General features: G+C 41.1%; 1 protein-coding gene across 14 annotated transcripts in view; it reads left to right on the top strand.

Annotated features, from left to right (window-relative positions):
- The window catches only part of MEGF11 (multiple EGF like domains 11), a 277,366-nt gene that overhangs the window by 205,637 nt on the left and 59,606 nt on the right, over positions 1-12,123 (top strand). The gene's annotated exons all lie outside the window — the stretch shown is intronic.

Here is a 12,123-nt window from a genome sequence, read left to right as displayed (position 1 = left end):
AACATTTTGTGTGGTTTTTTGATGAATATTTTGGGTCAGACTCAACAACCAGATTTGCACATACCTAGCTCTAAAAACGAATTACACTGTTGTAAAGATGTTATTGGGCTCTGGTACAGGTGATTTGTGTGAGGTTCTGATATGACTGTGCTCACATGAGGGGATTGCACTATTTTAACTCTAAAACCACAGTGTGGATTTGACTGAAGAGGTAGCTCAGAAATCTGAGTGATCCACAATTATACCCAAAACAGCTCAGTTCCTGGAGGCAGCAAACAGGACAATAAAAATAGGATAATAGGAGAAGAGGAGACACGACAAAATCTTCCCCAAAATCACAGAGCACGTCTAGAGCTGCTCCTCATGTGCTCCAGCAGTGGAGTCCAGGCTGCTGGTCTGTTGGAAACCCTGTGCTTGTTGCATCTCTTTGTGAAGGGAGGATATAGGCTTGTATCCCTTTCATTAAGATGATTGCGGGGAGTCATCGTGATAAACATGCCAATAGGGCACTGCCCTAAAACTGGTATTTGTAACGTATTTAAGGATTGCCTCTCAGTATCCATTTGAGGAATTGCCAGTGATGTTTTTCTGAAGAATGATTCTGAAAAGCCATTCTGCTGCCATCTCATTTGTGGCAAGAAGGAATCTGCTAAACACACATCAAGTACACGAAGATTAGCCTTGAAAAGTGTACAGGGAAATTCCTGACTGGTAGAAATTGGATCCTGGCTCCCACATGCAAATAGCCACTGTTTGCAATAAATTACTTGGATGCAATTATGGGGGGTGGTGAGAGGGGTTATACCAACTTATACTTTCCCCTGCTTTCAAATTCTGCTTTCAGGTGCTCTATTACAAGCCCACTGAAGTCAGTTGTGCAGGAGGAATGTAAAAAAAATCAGATATTTGCCCTGTCTTCTCTTCTTTTGTTTTTGGCTCATTGAATTTTATTCCTGTAATTCAATAAATGTGGTGAAGAAGGCCAGAGGATATGAATTAAATATGACAGGAGACCACAGGAATCCTGACCTTCTGTCTCACAAGGAAATCTTGAAACCAACCCCCTGCACGTCCCTATCAGCGTTATAGCTACTGAGATCATTATTAATGCTATTGAAATACAACTAAGTTCACCTTCTCCATTGCATAGCTAATTGCGACTTTCCTGGAAACAGCGGCTATCTAGAGACCTCATCCTGTGCTGTGCCTTCATTTCTTTATGGATGCTTTGTTTTCCTCCTTTGAAAAATGGATTTAACTTCAAATGCTTTCACTCTGTCTATTGTGGCAAGGAGAGATGTAGTTAAAACATTTCTCAGCCCAAGACACTCTGAGAAAACTTCAACACTTATCTATGGAATGTGTGGTCAGCTTTTACTTCGGCGGGCACTTAGGTCTATATTTCACATCCAGATGACAGAACTTATATTACTTTAAAGAGTTCATCTATTTATGCTGCAATTTTTTGAAGACCTGTCTGCTTTTATTGAACTCTGCATGCTGGCAAGCAAAGCTAGCACTTCATCACCAAAATGAAAGAATTCATTCTGACATTTTTCTGTTCCTTGACTATATTGGTAGATCCCATAACAGCCAATCACAGTACAGGAAAGTATGGGAACTATAGCTATGGTGACCTCTTACTAAAAGATTTTTGAGCTTTTGGAATGTCACTTGGATTCCCTGAGACTTTCCAAGACATATCCCAGTACTGTGCATCTGTGGCCATTTGCATCTACTGTTGATGTTGCATCAAAATTGCAATTTAAAAATATAAGAAAATAATGCCTTTCAAATATATCCTTATATAAGTACTTATGTATATATATCTCCAACTGAGCTCAGTGGGAATCTGTGCACTTAAGAACTGGAACAGACTAAATCTGGGTCTGTAAGTCCCTAATTTTGTCTGGCATGCCAGCGTTTCTCAACATAATACTTTCTCTGCCACAGGGGTACAAATCACTTCCAAGGTTTACATGTGTTAATACGTGCCTACGCATTGGAGTAAGAGCACCTGTAACACACAATAAACAATAGCTTGAGCATTTAATAGAAATAAGTGTTTATTATAGTGCTATAAAGCTATTCAATCTCTGTTGGTACAAACACCCATGCACACGGTCTCAGGCCAGTCTTAGTCTGCCCCACACCTACCCCAGGAGTAAAATGACCAACTTACCCTTTTAGAGAAATGAGGACCACAATTTTGTGTTACGTATAGAAGTCATAAGAAACTTATGGGTCCAGTCTGTTGAGTATTCCAGCCACAACTGGCTGCCTTCTGGCACATACAGCATCTCTTGTTCCCTGAAGAAAACATACAGGAGAGAACAAACAATCCTTCCCTCTGTATTAAAAATAATAATAAAAAAAAGCCTGCTCTCTTGTCCTACAGCTTTAAAATTCTGTCTCTTGTCTAACAAACAAACAAAAAAGTAAATAGAAAGGAGCACGTTATCTTATCTTCAATTGAATTTTCCCTGAAGGACCAAAATCCAGGTAGGTCTGGAGGAATTTGAAGAATCATTGCCCATAGGTGTTTTCTAAACACTCAAGGTTGATAAATACAAATGTATCAGAATATTCGCTCTCTTCTACATATTTGCTTTCATCTTTATTCTGAATGTATCATTCTTCACTACTTCAGAAGGAAGTAGGCAAAAACGAATGAGGCTTCTTTGTCTTATAAGCCCCTGGTTCAGTAGTAAAGTTATTTTATAAATTTCACAAAACTCTTAATATAAAAAATGAACCTAAGGTTGGAGATAGTGGATCTGTTTGGGGGGCTTTAAGTTATTTAAATGATCTGTTTCTCTTTGAGATAATTCCAAAAGTACTTCAGTGGAAGCACATCTCAGAGCAACGGGGCACCTCATCAAAAGGTTTAAAAAGAAAAGACGAGAGGAAAAAAATCTTCAATAGTGCCTGTGTCCTTTTATCCTTGATTTACCGAGCATATCAGTTACCCCCCTTTGTTAAGAGCTCTTTTCATTTATAGGTGTAAAATAAATCCAACCTTTTTATCAAGATGTTCTTGTTACCAACCACCAGTATAAATTTTACTTGCTGTAGGTGGGGAGAAGGTTTTCTGGCACAGCAGTTGTCCAATTAACTGGAGTATTATAGGCAACAGAAATAGTTTGCCCAGTCTCATTCCATGAATTACCTAGATGTGCAAGGAAGATGCATTTTCTTCTCACGGGTTTCCTATTTATATTCATAATCCCGTGTCCCAGGACCCTGTGAATGGCCAGCGGTTGTGGCGGTGGGTGTGCAAAAAGGCATCCATACTGTGCAGGTGGGTTTCAGTGTAGGCTGTAGCTGGCTGTAAGTGTATTATTCATTAATAATAAAAATAAAACAAGTTGTCCTGTAAGCAGTGGAGCTAAAAGAGCCTTGTTTTCCCAGATTTCTATCCCTACCTCACTGTGGTAACCCTGTCTCTCTCTGCCACGTCTCCTCTGACACTTAAGCTGGCAAAGGGCACTCGGATGGGCTCAAGGACCTCAAATTCACGTAATCCCCTCCCTGCACAAGCAGGTTAACAGGACTGTGCATTGCAATCCCTGAAAAGGAAAGGATTTTGCCTGAACAAGTACTGAATATTAAGTCATGATGTGGATGAAATTGTTTCCCAGCCTTTGAACTCTTCCCTAGATCCCCCTTTCCTGCTTCTGGTCCCTGAGGAGTCCACTGTCCTTCAAACAGACATTTTCTTGGTATCTTCTGGATGGAGATAACTCATCTAGATGGAAAACTCGTCTGATCATTATTAAGCTTACAAAATACTTCACAAGTGGATGTGGAACAAGAAGTGGATCTCAAGTAGGCAACAAAAAACACTCTGTTCCACACAGACTAATTAAGAGTGGGCTGGAAAATTGTTCTTGAAATGAAAGAACTGTCACTTTCTAGTTGTACAGAAGTTTTTCTGTCAGCTGGGCTGCATGTTGGAAGGTCTGAGTTTATTAACATAAAACAAAACATCTCATTCCTCACATAAATAGAGCTGGTAAGAAATCAATTGTACCTATCAGGATTTTTGCATATTCATAGATTGGAATAAAACAGCCTCTGAGTTACATCTCGATACCCCTTTGATACCCCTTTTCATTGATGACCTCTGAGTTTTCTTGCCCACTTCTCTACACATGCAAAAGTACGTATTTACGTGTGTAAAATGGCTGTACCTTTTTTTTTTTTTGTAGACCACTGGGACTAATAACAGACTATGAGCTTTGCGTCCCTAGGCTGCTGGGTCTGAACCAGGCCAGGTCATGATAAATTGGAAATTATCTCCTCTTGGCTCTGCAGTGGCCTGCAAGAAATGACTTTGATCTCAGTCCAGCTCCCTATGGATCAGTATGTACATCACAAACCCCCTTTCTGTTGGCAGTGACTGGCAAATTTGCTGGCAGACTGAGCCGTCTTGCCATTTTTACCTTCACAAACCATTGCTTCAGATCGAGCTTGGTTGCATGGCTGCATGATCTGTTTCAAAGGCCCCATAGGATTTTTTCTGGGGACAAACAGCACAGGTAGTCAGAGCTTTCGGAACAGCACCCTTGGGAAGCATTGCAAGCCACCAGATCGTGCTGCGTCTTGCTGAAATGGCAGGTGCCTTTCTGAAAAGCCGATCCATTTCTGAGCTGGCCCTGAGACTGGGAAACAATGAACATCACCTCTATGCAAAGAAACTGGATGTGGGCTAAAGCTGGTATTTCAATAACTCACAAATGGATTCCTCTGGCACTGCGATGTTACAGAAGATCTCCTGTGTTCAGATACCAACAGGGAAGATCATTATGGGGAGGCCTCCTGGGTATTCCCAGGCTTTCAGCCTAAGCTGCTCCCCTATGGATTTTTATATCAATGTCCCAGGTTCTTGCTGCCCATTAGGCAGGTTGGTGCTCTCCCCCCGGCGCTCGGACTGAGCAATTAGTGCTTTTTGCCGGAGCACCGGCAGCCGCAGCGTTCAGAGCCCGTGTTTTCCTAAACCCTGACGGTGTCCGTGGCGGTGTCTGGCTGCATGAGCCATAATGAAGGGTCTCCTCTCACTTCAGAGCATTTGTCATGTGCTTTTGAGCAGGTGAACTATTGTACCGGAGTATTTAACAAGGTCACTGGGTGCATGAGACACAGTGGGTCGCCCTCAGTTGTGGAAACCGCATCCCTTTCTTTGAATTCAATGGAATTTTTCAGACCCTTTTATGAACAACTTCTGTTTCATTCTGTTTGCTCATCCTCTTACTGATGTGCGAGCTGCAGAAATTTTCTGTGACAGCTCAAATTCTCCTTTGTCAGCCCAAGTTTACCTGAACACAACCACTAGCTTTGGTAGGATGGTCCCGGACATACAAGAGTGGAGTTTGTCTCACCAACTATCTCTACTAATGAGAACTTATTCAGTCACACACAGTGTCTATAATTTAAAAGAACATTGAGCAAGTCTCAGGTCTCCCCCTCTTCTTATATTTACTTTTACTTCTGGGCTCTGCTGCAGTTTTATTTACCTGAATAACTCCAAAGTTTTCGTAAGTGGGTCCAAAGGAACCAACTTCATACAGAAATCCTGAATGCCTCTGCCTTTGTAGCTAGTTGACACATTTCCTGTATTTTATCCTTAATTGGCAATGTGGCTATGTCAAATTGCATTTCTGTTCCTGTAGCCTCATTCAGAATCAGTGGAGTTCAATATTCTGTCCATACTGAGTTATTTGTTCTGAATTTTGCAGAGGAATAAACTGCTTGCCAATAACGGTGTCTCTTTTCATCTATTAAGCTTCTTAATGCGTGTATCTTTATCCACACTGTCTGTGGATCTGAGCATAAAAGTGTTGGTACCCGCCTCTCCTGGTAGTTCAAATTGCAAACTGACTTCATTAAAACCATGTAAGTATAAGATTTAAGTCACAGGTTTGTTTTTCAGTTTATTTTCTGGCTTTTCTAAGGAAAATACTTTATCCTTTACAATCAAACGTGTATAAATGGAAGATCCTGGTGTGTTTTCTTGTGCCAAAGAGCAACTGGAATTTTACCACATGGTGCACTCCTGCTGTAGGTTTTTAGATTTAGGAACATCTGTGAAAGTTTGACAAGATATCTGTTTATCTGCCTCTGTATGATTGCCGGGTTATTTACCAGCTTTTTAGTAGGTACATCGCAAACCCCATTAACTTGATGTTGACATTTCTTTTTTCAGATGCTTTCTTTTCTTTTTGTTTTTTTTTTCTTCCCACTTTGATCCTTTCACACGTGGCTCATGCAGCTCAGAACCAAGTTCAAGCGCAGGTGTTTGCATCCTCAGCCCTGTACCTGCGTATTTTCCATCCACGTTGCTGCTTCTGTGGCCCCAGGCCTCTTAGCAAGAGAGCAGCGGAGGAGACCTGCTGTGTGCAGCATGTTTAACTCCTCCTGGACTCCAGCCGTCCCATCCGTGTGAACAAGAGTTCAGACACTGATGTACTGAACTTTTTTGGCAGCTTCTGCTACAGAAATTTGCAGGTCGCAGCTGGTGACCACACTGGTGAGTGCAGACGGTCCGTGCGGTTTAGATTTGAGCCTATGCTTGGACATTATCCTTAATTATATAGTACAGCTGTAGGAGAATTCTAAAAGAAGGTTTGCAAATAGTGCAAAACTATGGGGATTGTCAAACACAAAGCTAGTAGCAAATTAAGGGAAAGGTTTCGTGTTACTGAATGACTGGGTAGGTTGAAATTCAGTGTTCAAAAATGCAGAGTAATAGACCAAAGTAAAATAACATGAAGTAAATAGACAAAAGGTGAGTTCTAATTTAATTGCCACCATTCAGGGAAAGAGATCAGGCAATCACAGTGGATAGTTTTCTGAAAACCTCAAATGAATTCTCAGCACCAGTCAAAAAATAAGCGAACCCAGAGCACCAGACAGAATAGTTGGAATGATCAGGAACAGAACAAAACAGGATGGAAAAACCATTTTTGTGGTATTGTATAAATCCATAATATATCTAAATCTAAAATTACTGCGCACAGTTTGGCTGATTCCTGCTCACAAAGGATATAATGGAAGGAGCAAATGGTACCAGAGATCACCTTTTATATGGAAGAACTTCTATACAAAGAGGGACTCAATAAGCTAGAACTCGGCTCAGGAAACAGGTGGCTGAGGAGAGATACGATAGAGATCAATGGAACTGTGGATGGTGCATAGAATATGAACGAGAAATGGTTATTTACTGTTTCTAATAACACAGGAACAAGGGGCAACCAATTAAATGATTGCACAGCAGTTTTAAAGACAAAGATAGTGCTTTTCACAGAATGCGTAATTAAATTGTGAAATGGTTCCCATAAAACGAGAATAAGAGAGCGCATGATTTTGCTTAGAAAAGGGGTCACTGAGGGTAGATATGTGAGGAGTCCCTTACACCGTGAAGAAAGGGGAAGAAGGAATGCGTGTTTGCTATTTATCACAGTGTAAGAAGTTTCCCAATTAAAAATCAGGCAGTGAATTTGAAGCAAACATAAAGATAATTTTTTTCCTTTGTATTTATAATTAAACCATGGATCTTCTTGCCAGAGGATGTCATAGAGGCTGAAAGTATAAATAATACCTTTTATTGTCTGTTTTTACTAGTGTTCTTTCTGCAGAACTGTTCAGACTTGTCAGCCAGAGCCCAAATTTATTATTGCCAAAAAGTCAGGAGGCCGCAATTGTTCTACAAGGCAGATCCTGGACTGTACCACTTGGGCTATGTGGACAGAACAGAAACCATCTCTAATTTCCAGACAAAGACACTCCCATAGAATAACGGGTGCAGAATTGTCATAGCCAGCTCTGAATTCCCACTCTGAAGTACACTGCACTGCATCAAAATGCTTCTCTGTATTTCCAAATGGTTTCAGCTTCTGTTAGCCACTGATCTATTCCACCCAAATCTGGGAAAGAAAATTACAGAACTGCACACAGTATGTTAAAATCTTTCCTTTACCATAGTGATAGCTCCAATTCAGATGTCTTCATTTAAAAAAAAAAAAAAGGCAGAAGAAAACAGCTTTTTTCGTCTTCACCAGCAGCATTCAAGGACTGTGATTTAGTATTTGGACGTATTAATGCTTAGCTGGTTTCTGTCCCACAGTTTGGACACAAGCAGCTTGTTGAGTACGTCACGAAGAACATGTGTACTAAGTGTATACTTCTCAGTCATGTAAATACTTCCCACTGACTTGCAATAATAGACATTATGCCTGGGCCATTTAATTGTGATATAGCCATATTTTTTGCAGCATTTTAGAACGGGAACTAACCAAAGTTGATTATAGTAACAACAGTGAGCCCCACAGATGTTTGACTCTTTATAGCTTTCCCAGAGTTAAGTTTAAAATATTCTGACCTGCCTTGATAATCTATCCTCTCATTTACCAGATCTAAACCCATGTATTATAGATATTTTCATTTCCACCTGAAATATCTGCTCTGTAACCCATCTCCCCAGCTCCACTGTGAACAGAATTAGGAGTTTGTTTTCGTCTCTTGCCTCATGTAGCTGAGCTCCGCACGCCCACCCGATTTAGCTGAACACCGACCTCCTCGTGTTTTTTGAACCGTACACGGCTGCATTGCCCGTACTCCATTAGCGGCTGCGGGGGGACGCTGATCTCTCAGGTATGAGGCGCCATCACCAGATGAAATGTCCCGAGGAAATTATGTAGGAGTTGTTTTACCAAGTCTAAATCCAATCTCCTATTTTTGGAGAGGTCCCTCCTGGATAAATGTGGTTTGTGATACTTTATTATGTGAAAAGTGCTGACTGTATAAAAAAAAATCTTGTTCAGAGGTTGATGATCATCTTTTTTACTCTCCACATTGCTTTCCTTCTGAATACATTTAATTATATGATGCTGTATTCATTGCCTCGCTGACACTAAAGTGCTCTGCAGTTAAGGCCTAAGTACTAAACCAGGCAGATATTCAAGCGCTGTAAAGTTAGGCTGGATCTTTTTGCCAGCAACAGTGCTGCACTGATTTATAGGAAGAGGGAGGCAGGGTGCTCTCTCTTGCCTGCAGTCTTTATTGAATTCTCTCTTTTTTTTTTTTTAATGCCCATATTTAGGTGGCTTGAAAAACAGGAATGGATTTTTTTAATTGCAGATAACTGACTGATATTGGGCATATTTTCCTTGCAAACTAAAAAACTATTCCCTGGTGATGATGGGATTATAGTGCTCACTGACAGAAATCCAACTCAGGTTTGCTGAGTTGTAGTAGGCAAAATCCTTTTTTTTTTAGTGAAAATTTTATTTGTATTTGTCTTTGATTTCATAGACACAAAAAAATCTCACAAAGCTGGAATTTGCTACCTTTGTTCTTACGGAGCACTGCTCCACTTCATCACCAGTTTTACTGTGCTGCAACGTTGTTCTTTTTGGGTGTGTGGAGCATGTTGGAGCTCAGATGCTGGAGGACAGGGAAGCGGTGAGACTTGCACACCTAGTTTTTGCAAAATTTTGCAGAATTTCCAGTTTGAAAGGACAGCGTGCAATGCCTGACTCCTCAGATGCACAGTTCATAGAATCGTAGCATCGTAGAATCACAGAATCATTGCACCTGGCTCAGTAAACCCCTCACAGCTGGGATTTTCTGTGCTGGAAACCATGAGCTATGTGCAGTTGATTCCAGCTCTGCACATGCATACGTGGTATCCAGGCTGAAGGGCTGCACAAGTTCTTCAGTGTTGATAGGTACAAATGATTCTCCAGGGGGCCAAATTCTAAGCAAAGGCTTTTCTAAGCTGTGGCCAGAGGCTTCCCTGGTCAATGTGGTGGGGGAGATGGATGGATAATTTTTGCTCTGAAGCCCCTACAGCTTTGGGACCAAAGGCCAAGTACTCCTAGTTTAGAAATAAAAATAACCTAAATATACTGCTAATGTATCTTGGGTCAGTTGTGAGGTTGTGCGATGGGAAACAGAAAAACCCAGATGGGGGAATGAGGCTCCAAGGGCCCAGTGGGCCAGAAATGAGAATCTGACCCAGGTTTTTCTGTGCCCTTGCTGAGGGACTAACGTGTGTTACACCGGTACCAGCCACAGCAAATGTGTTTGGGTTTATAAAATAGGAATACATGAAGTTTGGCCAGATTTTGTACAAACACTTTGAAAAACAACAAACCACAGTTACTTTGTGGTAACTTTTACTCCCCTCACAGTCAGTCCTCCCAGCTTTGCTTTTGCACAACAAAGGCTTTGGCTATAACCAGTAAAATGAAATTAAATCATATTCAATAGAGTACTGTAAGTACTTGAAATTGACAGTATTTATAATAATTTTACTTACTAATCTCTTCATAACCAAGTCTCTGTTTTATTTGTGTGTGCATGTTTTGCTGCATACTTTTGATCAAACACCAAATTTAAGAATTATTAGCAGGATGACTTGGCATTTACTGTGAAATTTACTGTAGGAATTAGCATATTCGCACAAATTCGGAGGTGAAATAAAATGCTGACATCCATTTCTAAATGTTCCTAAATTGTTGTAAGGCGATAGGAAGCAAAGCGGTAAGTTCCCCTGGCTCCCATGGGCAGGTGTGCTCGGTCCTTCTGGCATGTCCAGGCTTTACAGGGTGATCAGGGATAGCGATGCCACTGAGGTGCGGACTGGGGAAAGCTTTGCAGATGGCTCTTGGAAATGCTTTATGATTTAATGAAAGACTTCGGCATTCAGGAGCACCAAGAGTTGTGTATCTGGTTGAGTCACAAGCTGTAAAGTAACTTTTTAAACATAAGAAATCTCTTTCCCATCCTTTCCACCTTATCCTGTCTTCTCCCATAAAAAGTGCAAAGGAAAAGGAGACTGAATAAGGTCATCAGTGGTTTAATTGTGCCATTCTAGATGTATATCAAACTGCAGCACAGCTGCCTCATATAACATTACAAAGTGGTTAAAAGAACAATTGTCAGTTCTTAGTAACAGTGATTACCTGCAAACTTGGCTTGTATGGGGCACAAGATCCTTCCCCAACCTTTTTTCTGCATTTTGTCATTAGCACCAATAATAGCATCTGCAGGGACTAATTAGTAAGACCCAGAGGGGAAAGGAATTTTGCCAGAGGACATCATTATGTCTGGAAAACTAAAGATGCTGTACAGTAAGGTCGTGAATAAATTGTTTGATTCTAGGGTGGAGGAGAGGACCAGTAGAAGTAGAGAGTTTCCTACTGTGGCTAGTACGCTTGTGAAGAGCACATTAATTTCCACTGGAACACCATTAGGGAAATTAGTTTGTTCTGACAGTTTGTGTGGCTGGATACCATATGTTTACCTTGAGGGAATGTTTGTGGAGAACCACTTTGAGTTAATTGTAAATGTCACAATTAAATAAGTAAATATACAGGACTGTATCTGTGATCTGCATCAGTGCCCAGACACAGTGTACCAGCACACTGGCGTGCCAGGTAATGTGTGTACATATGAATATATACTTTTATGTACTAAATCCGTACCAATCAGCTTATCCAGACACACAGACAGCAGGTACAAACAGCACCTGCATTTTGTCTTTCTGATCTGTTTATCGTTGCATACACATGGCACCACACCATGCCCGTCTATTTAATGTCTGCACTGTGAGCTCTGAGAATGGAAAATCGAGCTTCCCTGCTCGGGTGGCAGGTGTTGCACCTCTAATTCGCCTGGCATGAAAACAGGTGAGAAGGGGGAGAGGGAGGAGATCAGATACCATGTTAAAGATCTCAGATTAGTTGGAGTCACATTACAGATTGCCAAAGGTCCAAATATGTTGCCTTTCAGTGTTGTCAGTCCCCCCTAATAATCTGCATGAGAGCTGAGGATTTTCGGCACCTTGAGAGATTAAACCTTAAGAACACTCGAACAAACCCATCACATAGGTTTTCAGCATACAAACTTGAGGCCAAGTTCAATAACAGCCCTGTTAGTCTTCTGCATTGCAGAGGCCTTGAAAAATTGATTTTCTGTTTTGCCACCGACTTCAGTGGAACCAGGCTTCAGCCCTCTGAGGCAAATTTATTCCCATAGATGGTAGCTCCTTCTGAAATCCTTAATTTCACATCTTTAAATAGTCAAACTTAGATCAGGTAGGCGTGCGGACTTCGCTCG

The sequence above is a fragment of the Columba livia genome, chromosome 11 (assembly GCF_036013475.1).
Source record: "Columba livia isolate bColLiv1 breed racing homer chromosome 11, bColLiv1.pat.W.v2, whole genome shotgun sequence".
Lineage (NCBI taxonomy): Eukaryota > Metazoa > Chordata > Aves > Columbiformes > Columbidae > Columba > Columba livia.
The sequence above is the reverse complement of the archived record's forward strand: the minus strand, read 5'-3'. Positions and strand labels throughout refer to the sequence as shown.